The 12681-nt window shown below is 37.4% G+C and overlaps 1 protein-coding gene across 1 annotated transcript in view; it reads left to right on the top strand.

Annotated features, from left to right (window-relative positions):
* LOC132119996 (nuclear receptor ROR-alpha B) overlaps positions 1-12681 on the top strand; it is a 42818-nt gene that overhangs the window by 1590 nt on the left and 28547 nt on the right. The window lies entirely within an intron of this gene.

Here is a 12681-nt window from a genome sequence, read left to right as displayed (position 1 = left end):
CTGTTATGTAACCGGTTAAGTCACATAAACACACACACACACACACACAGAAGTAGAGGATATGAAGGGATATTTTCACGTCTTTACTGCTCGTGTAAACAAATGGGGTTTAATGTCATGACTACTGCGGTTTTTAATGTAGGACGTTATTTTCCCTGTGTGTTGACACGGTTGTACTGTTTTCTCTTCACGGACACGCTGTCTAGTTGCTCTAGTAACGTTACGTAACCGGAGGACGGAGGCAGGTACGTTTGTGCATCCGGCCGCGGAACGAGTTTCATTTTGGACTCGGAGAAAGGGTCTGACTCCTAACCCGCTAACCTATATTCTCAAATACTACTGCTTGGTCAAGATAACTTTCCCTGAAGATTGGCCAAAAGATTCAACTTAAACTAACATTCACCCAGAATTAAAGAGTAATTTCACGGTGCGCAACGTGGAAAACGTGTTGACATCTTTTACGCTGACCGAGGTTTGCTTCATAGCAAAATAGGAATGACTTAGGATTCATTTGTTTAAAAAATGCACATGAATGGATGGTCAAACAATTACTTAAGATGTTTTAATCACCCTGTCTTCGTAGTAAATTGTTCACTTGCATTGATGTGAGTTAAATATTTAATGTAGAACATCATAAAGACCAATAAAGTAATCATGGAATTAAAACTCACCCTATATATTGACCAAACTTCTTGTGAATGATTCATCCATGACGGTTTCGTCTGTAAATAATTTTTCAAGCTTCCATTCCACTTCCATTACGTTTCCAACTTTGTCTCACACCAAGGCACAAACAATGTAAATTCTATCATTATATAATCACCCTGAATTACTTGCATTCTTCAGCATTTATCAAAACATCTTTTTTGTGTGTGTTTGTCATTCTTGGGTGAACTATCTCTTTAAGGAGTCTTCCTCAGCCTTAGCAGCAGTTTCCTGTCAGCAGTGGCTCTGAAAGCTCCATATTTTACACAATTCCAGGGACTACCTCCCCAAGCTGATGTTAGTTATATAACTGTGTTTCTGTGAATTCTTCACTCCAGTGGAGGTGGTGGGCCTCAGGGAGGACAAGTGGCTACACACTAACACTCAGTCAAAAATATGCAAGGCCATCACTGAGCATCTTATGTCCACTTGAGGCTATTGTGTAGTGGGCCGCAAGATTGTGCCTGACTCACAGCTCAGATGCAAAAAACAAATGAGGAAAGAGATGTTAGATATGTCCAAGCAGACAAAATGGTGAACAATACATTGCCTAATAAGCATATCCACTTGAATAAGCAGTGTAATAGTAAGCGTAAGAGTAATATTAAAGTGTGTTCACACCATTCCGGAATTACAGTGATTTAAGATTTCAACTTGTAAAAAGGGTTCACATACTCTTAGAACTGGTATTTACAACTTCAGGATTCCTGAAAGCTCTGATTTGTACCAGCAGTTGTTTTGTAATATTTGTATTAAATATTTCCTTGTTGAATTTTGCTAGTGTCATAATTGTGCGAGAATAGTATGAAAATAAACTAAAGACAAACAATACAGTTACATGTAAATAGCACAGTTTAATAATTAAGAAGTCTTTTTTTTTTTATCCATTTACATAATGGCTGTTTATGGGGTTTTGTCTTGATTAACCAAAAACATAATCTTTTATGGCATTAAATAGCGGTGCTATAGAAACTCCTAATTATGAGTCTGAGGGCATAAGCTCGGAGTAGGACGTCCCGGGTTGTAATCTAATAATTATAATTACGACATTGCAGAAACAACAAACAATATTTTCAGCAATTTTCATATGAATATATCGGCTACCTTTCTCTTTAGGTATTGATCATGGATAACGTTCCATTGTAAAGTTGCCATCTTGTGACTGCTATTAAAAGGTTTGCTATTTTAAATGGAATAGGACTGTATGAGGATATGTGTGTTTCCAGTGGAATGAACATGTAAGTGAGGGGAATAAGTGAAGTTTCCAGAGTCGATGCAATCAGTGTTTTAGAACTAACTTTTTGGTGAAACTTATCTGGAATTGTGGAGACACAGAGAAAAATGAGCATACACTAGGAAACACTCACAGAAAGATAGTAAACACCCTAGCCAGGCTTTTTGCATTGCGATGGAGTGTTATTGCAGTGGTGACAGTCATAAATTGGCTACAGGTGTGTCCCATCTAATGCTGCCAGGCAAAGTACTTCACACACCCTCCATAGCAGTTGCAGTATGGCCATAGCATGATGTTTGGTGAGAGGAGGTGTTTGCATCAGACAGAGGGTTATGTAGGATCACTCACTCTGGGCTAATTGACTTTTGCTACCAGGCCTCACGGTAACCTGAGAATTGCTGTGGATTTAGACTGTTCAAAAGTACAGAACACTGAAGGGATTGTAAATGTTGTTGTTTAGGAGCTGTTGATATGAAGGCAAGCTCTCTCAAGTAGATACAAATCATTAACTGCTGCTTTTAGGTCGAGGAGAAATGCATTGTCCATCTGGTGGAATATTTGATTACATGATGCATACTGATGTTTGGAATCTCACTTTACACTCAATTACCAAAAGTCGGTCGTTCAAGGAAATTGTCCATTTGTCTCATAAAGGTCCATTTCTGTCCCAGGATTTGTATTTAGTTTGAAATGCCAAATACAAAATTAAAGATTTGCTGTCTTTAGCCATTTACAGCAAAGTGAAATATCTCCACCTGAGCTGAAAATGACACGGCAAGTAAACCACTTATACTAAGTCAGAGGGGAACATGTAGTTAAGATGACATTTGCTGGAATGGGTTTTTTTTTGGGGGGGTGAAGAGCGTTTAGAGCTTTAGAACGCTTAGAGCGTTCTGGCTAAGATCTGAATGCTCTGCACTGTACTCTGTGTACTCCCTGTTGGGCTGTAACCGTGGATCGAGTCCTGCCACATGGCCTCATGTTTCCCCTGCAGCATGTACCAGAAAGGTACTAGATTGTTTACATTCAGAGCCGCTCCACCCCACAGGTTCCTCATAAATCAGGTATATTGTGTAATAGAATCAGTGCTTAGTATGTTAAAAATTTACGTTTGTGCTCTGTAGGAGAGGAGCTAATTGGTTAGTGAGGCTGGGGTCCTGATTTCTAAAAACCATGTGAATTGAAAACAATGAAATTGACCTTTCACAAAGACCCACCCCACTTAGTTGCCAAGTCCAATAAGACTTTCCAACAAGATTTTTCAAGTTTAAAGTCCACCAATGTTAATCTACTCTCCTGTCTGATTTGTTTGTTGGTCAAAATGGCAGATTTGGCATTATGATTGGTCAGGTCGCCTGTTAGTCAAATTCCTGGTGAAGGGTCAATTAACTGAAATAATTTTATTCTACTGACAGCCCTAGTTTTGAACAGAATAAATACAATTTGCTAATTTAATTCATTGCCGTTCAATTCAATGTTTCTACATCTGTTTATTCATGTACCACTAATAGTGTGTAGGAAAAAAGTTGATACATAGAAAATAAGGAACGTTTAAAATAAAATGTTTTTTAGTAATTATTCTTAGTACAATCATGACAACATAAGCCAGTTATCTAATTATGTGAAAAACATTTTTATAATAGCACACTTTTTCTTAATTTTTCTTACAGTATCAGTTGCTCCTCTTTGTAAATCAAAAAATGTAGCGGTGTTTGTAATTTAGTAAGGGGTCCCTCACAAGGGCTAATTATAGTGATTGAACATCACACAGTTATTGAACTGTACTGAACTGGAGCTGAATAATGACACTATTGTCTTGCTGCAGCTGCTTTACAGCAGAATTTAAGACTTGCCTCATTATTAAAATTTGCATCATTGATTCTGTTGATTTCTTGTTTACTACTGTGAAGCTGCTTTTTGAAACAACCTCAGTTTAATAAAGCATATAAAAATAAAGAAAGTTCAACATGCAATATGGCAGAACAGGCCCTGCCTTAAACTAAATAAGAGACAATCACCAGTTGGTAAAGTCATCGCATTACTGCAGCTGCTGTTAGAAACTCCAGTTCCCATAGAAACAACCAGTGTCCTGAGATGCGCATTGGGACTGTACACGCTGATTGGCTGGACCAACTTGAAATATACAGTTTTTCATGCTATTTGACCATAGAAACAACATTTATGGAAAAGTTCATGTCAGATTTTGCTGCTGATTTGAAATATGTTATATAAATCTGGGTTTGCCAAGCATTTTTTTTTGCAATTTTGATGTTTCCCCATTTAAGTAGATAGTAGGTGGTCTTGGATGCCCAAAACGGCTGTCTAGAAGCAGAAATATGGCCAAGAACCAACCTAATTAAACATGGACTTGTAAGTCAACTTGTTTGTCAGCCAACCCACAGACTAGTTAAAACAGGGTTGTTTTGCACCTATTGTAGTTTTTCCTATAACTCGAGAGATTATTCTACTAGTCATTCAGTGAACTGGCCAGTCAGCTTTGAAAATGTGCAGTTTTGCACATCCCTGCTGCTTTTGCAAGTTCTTTCTCTGCAGGAATGTTTCTTTGAGTGACTATTTCGTCATCGCTGATGACGTTCACAACATTCTTGCGACAAGCTTTAGTGCTTGAGCTTAGTTGAAACATCTAATCTCTCTTTAATTTGATAAATAGTCAGTACGCTCACTGACCTTCCAAGAGAAGATGTTATGTGTTGAATCTTATTTTCCAGTGAGCTGCGTTCCAGTCTAAACAGCGTGATAATCTCTCCATCGTTTGTCAGATTGTCATGTCAGGCAGGCTGGACAAAACATCTTCCTTTCTCTTGTGCAGCTGGAGGAACACACACACACACACATACACACATTCCTGGATGGATGGATGATTCGTGGCATTGGCAGAAAGTTACACTTTTGTTGAATGATGTCAGAACAGCTGGCAGACAAACCATAATCTCAAACAGCACATTGTTAATTCAGCACAGAGAAGTGAGTGAATTAAACATTCAGGTTGCGTCTGGTTTTCCTTTAATGTGGCCTGTAATACCTGCCCAAGGGCAGCACTTAAAATGGGTTTTACGGATGTTTTTGTCCAAACTGACAAACATTACATACAATTTATCCCTGAGAATTAAACCCGTGACCTTGGTGTTGCTAGCGCCAAGATTTCCTGTTTGAGCTAGAGGACCATTTACACCAAGGACAACTATAACGAAGAATACAATAAAGAAAGAGTTCTAAAAAATGTTCTCCATATTAAAAAAAATAGCAGTCCACACCACAATAAACAATAAAGGCACAGAGAAACAATATTGGGAATGTTGGGAAGTCGTGGCCTAATGGTTAGAGAGTCGGACTCCCAATCGAAAGGTTGTGAGTTCGAGTCCCGGGCCGGCAGGAATTGTGGGTGGGGGGAGTGCATGTACAGTTCTCTCTCCACCCTCAATACCACGACTTAGGTGCCCTTGAGCAAGGCATCGAACCCCCAACTGCTCCCCGGGCGCCGCAGCATAAATGGCTGCCCACTGCTCCGGGTGTGTGCTCACAGTGTGTGTGTTCACTGCTCTGTGTGTGTGCATTTCGGATGGGTTAAATGCAGAGCACAAATTCTGAGTATGGGTCACCATACTTGGCTGAATGTCACTTCACTTTCACTTTCACTTATTGTTGGAATCACTTTCAGAACAATTTTTTCCAGTTGATGAATGATACAAACATTAGCTATGTTTCCATCCAAAGATTCGAAATTAAACTTGCCGCAAAACTGGAATATTGCATAAAAATGTATGGGAATAAAGCATCGTTTCCATCCAACGAGTCAAAGAGAACAAAATCATCACTTCCTGGTAAACTGTGGCACTAAATATAACTAAGAATATAGGAGAAACCACTGAATATAATAATTTTCATAAATGACTTGAACCTCAGAGAGAGCTTTAACAGAATAAATGCGGTCATTGCTTTCGAGGGGTACTGCTGTTTGGAAATGCAGTCGTGTAAGACAATTATACAGAAATACTTGACGACAGACTTTGCTCAGGCATTTCAGAATGACCAAAACAACATAAAAGCAGTTATGCCGTCACATTAATTTTTCGATTCGCATGGAGGAATTTATTCGTTAAATGTGTTTCCATTGTAGTTTATGCACATTTTTTTCTTATCGGATAAAACGTTTATCCTACTCATATGTGCGCATAAAAGTTATTTTACATTTTTATGCGCATTTTTTTAATCTATGTGCATCTTGGCGTTTCCATCCAGGATTATTTTATGCTATATTCGAAAATGCGCATAAAAATAGGTTAATGGAAATGCAGCCATTGGCATCCAATCAGAATCCATCCTGCTATAATGAGCTCGAGAATTTAAAGTGGCAGACGAGCGTGTGCTGAGAATAAACAGACGTTATCATTCACTGGTGTGGACGCTAATATAGTTGTCTTTATAATTATCGTTCTTGGTGTGAACAGACCTATAGTCTGTGTTCAGAATATAATACTAGTTTAGTGCTTGAGTTCAGAATAATGTGCAGTAGATTCTATATAGCAGCCCTGTTGGAATGGTTGCCCAAAGGCTAAATCCAACCTGTTTCCCAATTTCAGTTTTTAAGTTAGACGATCCATCATTTTGATGGATATACATTTTCACCAGAGAAGTCGTTGTTCTTTAAAATATAGTAACACTTGATCTTTTTAAGGTGACTTCTGTTTTTGTTTCAGGTTTAGCTGTATTTTATCAGAATTTTCTGTTCTAGGTAGAAATATTTCTCATGACAAAAGCATCAAAAGCTATAGACACTGATGTTTCATCATATAGTGACTAAACATTAAACCATATTAATGCATTGTTAAAGATAGCTTTTTATTATTCAATTTCAAATGGTCTAAAGGTTTTAGTATATAAAATGTAGTTATCATTTCACAATTAATTTGTGCATGCAAGTCCACTAAATGTTATTAATTAATAATTTAGTAAGCATAAATTCTGTTAAGGATAACTGAACAAACGTACACACACAATCAGTTGTTAGCAGTGATAATCTGACCTTTTTGAGTAATTACACATGCAGTCTTATTCAAGTGAACATGTCTTTTTTTTTTTTTCTCAGCATACTGAATAGGCCATTTGGCCATTATGTTTGGCCTCTGCCATGTAAGAGTAAACATCTCATTCATTAAGCTACTGGATTGAGGCCAGGCTATTTGTCTTCAGTGACAGTTCTCCCACTGGTAAAGGCAGGTGGTTCAGCTGCCCTGACACAGCACATCTGCATATAAGCTGGAATGTGATGTGCCATAGCCGAAGTACAGTACAATGAGAGAACAACTGTTATTTCATAAAGCTGTAATTTTTCTTCTTGTGATCTGTGTTGTAATTTACTCTGTTATCAGTTGTTAAAGGACTTTGTAATTAGACCTTTTAAAACGGGCCATCTTATCTTGATTAATTAAGTGGCCGGTGTCAGGAATATTTAGTGAGCCAGTTATGTAACTTTATTAATCTCTTATTGCTTTATACAGTAGCAGAACTGAAGTTATTTACCCCATCCTCTGGGTTGTTATAACAGACCTTCTCGTTGAAGTCATACTGTAACCACATTGACCATAGAGAAGTAGCAGTTCAGCTTTTGATAAATGTTCAGTATGTTCTGTTCTCGTGTTCTTGTTTTGTCATTGGCCAGAAAAAAAGATAGTTTTTTTGAACACAATCTATAGGGCATGTTGGCACACTATAAAGGGATCACAAGAAGGAACCTGTAAATAAATAGAATATTATAATGCACAATTTAGATAGTAAAACAATTAATTTTTAATAGGTGATTATAAAAATGGTTAAGCATGGACCAGGCAGTTAAAAAAATTAACTTGGCTTGCGAATACAATTCAACTTTTTGATTAAATTCAGCCTCTATAATATAGTTAACACTTCTTTTGTTGCATCTTAATGATATTTTATACATTTTATATTTAGAGCTAGAAAAACTTTAGAAATTTTAGTATTCTAATAAGCAGACTACACGTTTGAAATCAACCTGCAAAAGCACTTCTAGAAAAAAATAATTGTTCAAATATTTGGATTCTATATGGATTTTTTAAATATATTTTTTTAAAGAAGTGTCTTCTGTTCACCAGGTCTTACCAGATAAAATCTTATTTTGACCAAAAACACAGTAAAAACTAAGCAAATATTAAAATGACTGATTTCTATTCAAATATATTTTTAAATGTCATTTATTCCTGTGATTTCAAAGCTGAATTTTCAGCAGCCATTACTCTGGTTTAGAAATCATTCTAATATGGTGATATTCATTCTAATATCATCTAATAAACATCTAATAATTCTAGTAATCATTCTGATAAGTCTTTGTTATCACTTTATCAATTTAATGCATCCTTGCTGAGTAATATTTTTCACTTCTCTTTCATTTCGCTGTCTTTGCTGTATTTTCACTCGCATCTTTACCTAAGAGCAGATAGAAAAGAGTGGTATGTCTGTGTACATTACACAAGGAAAGTTTTAGGCGTGACGCTGGCCACATCCAAACAGGGAAAACCAGTTGTCCCGACCAGTGCATCAGTTAAAACTAGGCGTTGTGTACGCAAATTTTGTTTTATCGGGTGTCTTTTTCAGGCTTTTAATCAGGGTTCGAAATGACTTAGGACTCTTGGGGGGGTCCCCTAAAATTTTATTATTAAAGGTTCGGAAGACTACCTTGCTACACGATATACTGTAGGCAAAATTATATGGACCAGTGTTGAAGGTGGGATAATGGTCTTTGGATGTTTTCCCTTGCCCCGCTGCAAATATCTAGATACTTACATTGCCACCAACCCCTGCCATCCCACCTATAGGCACATAGAGTAAAATTAAATTCTGAAAAACTATCACTTCCTCTTGCTTTACTACTCCTTCCTCTTCTTCCTGATAACAATTTCACCTGATGATTTGAGTAGCTCTTTTTGTAAAGTTCTAGGATGATTGGGGTAATTGTGTAGGGTAGGCCTAGTGCCTCTGCATAGAAAATAATAAACAAAGTACAAGCATATATTAATGCAATAGAACAAAAATACATGTGAAATAAAGCAGTGCTTTTGGTTTCTCACGTAAATTAACTATTAAGTTACAGACATTGAATAATCAAATGTAAAATAACACTGCCTTCACTGTATACATTAAATATGGTTCATAAAATTAATACAGTTTACCTTTAGCTACAAAATGTTTTTTCTCTTTCTCTTTTGTTTTTTGATTAACTTTGGTGACACAAACAGCTGCAGGTATATTGGGTTGCTGTCCCTTTAAGACGAATGCATGTATCTAATACTGGTAATGACACACATCTGTTTTCTTTCTCTGACTGCATTTACGGGGAAACTCGTTGAAAACGACACTGACTTTTTTTTTTCGAGCACATCGTTAATTTTTTTTTTTCCGTTCAAACACAAATTGATAAGAAAGACAAGGGAATTCAGTATTCACACATTTCTCGTGCTGTCTGCGACTGCGTGGCTCTGTGCGCCGACAGACAGACCAGTCTACATTTGGATGTTTAACATAAACATATAACCTACTGATACAGCAAAGACAACGTCGGCAGTATTGACGGCAAAATAGGCTACAGCATATTTCGTTCTGTATTGACAGGGAGTTTTTTTAAGCAGAATTTGATGCAGTTGCAGATACCATAGAGAAGAGAGGCGGGAGGCGACGAAAAGCGCGCTGTTTTTGCATCCCTGATATCTACAATTTCCCACAACAACAGCCATGTTATCACATAAGCACAATTTAACCTTGAAAAAAGTCTGTGATCTTTCTTTTTCCTCTTTTTCTTTCCATGTGCAGGATACCAAATTAAGAAAAATAATATTAGCTTCTTTAACCAAGCTCTCATGTCAATTTCATGCTCAAATCACATTCACTTTAATCAACTCACAGACTTTAATTAAGCCCTGGTTATCTTTCGCAATCACTGACTGGACAAGTAGATTGTTAAGCTAGCTTTGAATAACTAGTCTAGCTGCTCGTTCTGCATGCTGTTAGCTGGCAGATCATTTGGCTTCATACACATAAGTTACAGCTAGCAAGAAACGTTGACAAACGTACTCTTCTAATCATTACACTGGGTATCTAGTTAATGCAACTTTTGATCTAGGAACTCGAACTCCTAATATTTTACTATAAGCTATTATGGAGATATAAACACAGTCGAAGCACTTACAGGATTTTCATTCAGGATTTCACTCTTGTGATGTCTCGTTTTGCCGTGTTCATCTAGTACGTGTCTGTGGGAGCACCACAACAACAATCTGTGATGCTGAACTCACATTTAGCTAATAGCTGCCCTGATTGCTGCCTCGCGCTAGGAAATAAATTAATTACTGTTATAAATACAAAACGTCACTAAAACATAATTTTCACAGTAATTTTTAATGTTAAAATATATTTGTTGGGGACCCCCCAAAATCCAAAAATGAATTCTTATGGGGGGTCCCTAATGACTTATGGAGGGTCCGGGACCCCCCCAGACCCCCCTCATTTCGAACCCTGCTTTTAATTCTCTTTTGTTAATAAAAATAAAAAGTGAGAGCGCACCATGAGATAACATCTGAAAGAAAATGCCTTTCCCCTATGCCGATGCCGTAGTGTTGTGGATGAGATAAAAGGCAGAGGGGTTTGTGCTGATGAGCAATCTTTGATGAATCGTGATAATGAGCGGCGCTGTAAGAAGCAGGCAGACATGACTGCGGCCCGAGGAAATCTGCATCCAGAGTAAGACCGATGTGGAATTTTAAAGCGGAGATGACGTCAATAAAGCCATTACATTTTTCCATTAAACTCATCCGCTATCCTGTTAAACACAGCAGCGCTAGGACTGAATCCACCAGCTCGGTCTCAGTTTTGCTTCACTTATAAAATATGCTACCTCCTTCAACGACTAGTTTGTCAAATAAACCTCTTCCATGTGCAATTGAGCAGAACAGCTCTTAAAGATGCTTCATCATCATGTCTGTCACTCTTAGGTGTCTGCTTGAATTGTAATGTTATGGCTGACTGTAAGTGTGTGTGTGTGTGTGTTTGTGTGCGTGATTTGGTGACTCAGATGCAATAGCTGCTCTGTCACACCACTTCCCTTCAGTGGGGGAAACGGCAAACTCCGATTATTTACCTGCTAAAAGTGTCACAGTGTGGGAGCTATTTATAATATGCATCAGTACACATCAATGTTTAAGCAAACTAGGAAACGTCGAGACATAAAATGGATTCTGACTGTTACCTTTTGCATGATTAAATGTTTAATTTGGTCCAGACTATCAAGTGAAAACCTGAGCGCCGGTCATTCGGAGAGGAGATGCTAGTGGATTTGTTGTTAGTGGAAACCTGGCAGTGGCTGAAATGAGTAATTTGACAGATGCAGCATCCGGATGGGAGGGAGGAGAGAGCCGAGCCGTGGGCTTATGTAAAATGAAGCTAATCCTTAGTGATTGGGATTATATAAAGTCTACATTCAAAGTGTATTTTATTCTCTCTCTCTTTCTCTCTCTATCTCATAGTTGCTTCTTATATTTCCGCCTCTCCTTCTGTACTCTGTTTTTGCATGTATATAAGAAATGCTTTATCTTCAGGAGACGTTTTCAGTAAGAAACACTACAGCAGGTTTGACACACAAATGCTGATGTTTTCCCTTTTATTTACCTGTGTATTTATAATGATGCTCAAGTAGGATTTTGATTACATGCATTATTTTCTATGCCATGAGGGGGCGGTAGTCTTCATAAAGCCGACGTCATTACCTTTTTCTCATGCTGTGAAATGTGATCAAATCTTTTAGTGACGTTGAGAGTGACATCTCGTGGGTGATTCAAAAGCAACATATTATGTAAGAGTTTATACTGGCATCTGCTCACTATGCATCTGTACATTAGCAGATGGTTTTATGAACTGATTATTAACAGAACAGCATTTGCTCCTAGTTCTAACATACACAAAGGTGGGGTCCAGAAGTCTGAGACCATGCTGGAAATATGGGATTCAAAATTCATTTAAATCCGGAAATAAACAGGATGTTTGAGGATTTGTAAACATTTACATTATGAAACATTATGACGTAAAATGAAAAATACTTTTTTTCTTAATCTGCGCCATTTGTAAGTCAATAATTAGGCAAAGCTGTAACATGTATCATGTTTTTTCTTGCTTACATTTAGCATTTGGATAATTCTCAAGTCATGCTAGAGAACATTATCTTTTTTTTTTTTTTTACACAATTTTTGATTAAAAACCTGTGGAGTTCATCTTGAGCCCTGCTGTCAAGAAAGCAAAGTTTTTTTTTGTTTTTTTTTTTATTTAATTTAAATAAAATGAATACAGTTTTAATTTTTGATACTTTTGTTTTTTTATTGTAGTAGCAAGAGGTATTAGATTTTTGAACCCCACTTTATCTTCTGAATTGTTTGACAAATATGCTACTAAAAAACTCTGGAAAATATTTTCCAGTTCTCTGGCTGTTGTGCATGGTTAAACCTTTTAAATTCACATATCCCAGAGTCCCTGGAAACCAGATTTTATTAATCCCTTCGGAGGTTTAAGCTCTGTTATCCTGCTGCTAACACACACTCTCCATGATCTCTTTATGTGATCTCTCGCTCTCTCCCTCCGTTTGGTGCATAACCGTTATTTTCCCCTCCACAGTAGGAGCCGATAGCCCCCTCATTACGCCCGGCAGGGGCACATCAACATGCTTT

Source organism: Carassius carassius, chromosome 3 (assembly GCF_963082965.1).
Source record: "Carassius carassius chromosome 3, fCarCar2.1, whole genome shotgun sequence".
NCBI lineage: Eukaryota > Metazoa > Chordata > Actinopteri > Cypriniformes > Cyprinidae > Carassius > Carassius carassius.
The sequence above is the reverse complement of the archived record's forward strand: the minus strand, read 5'-3'. Positions and strand labels throughout refer to the sequence as shown.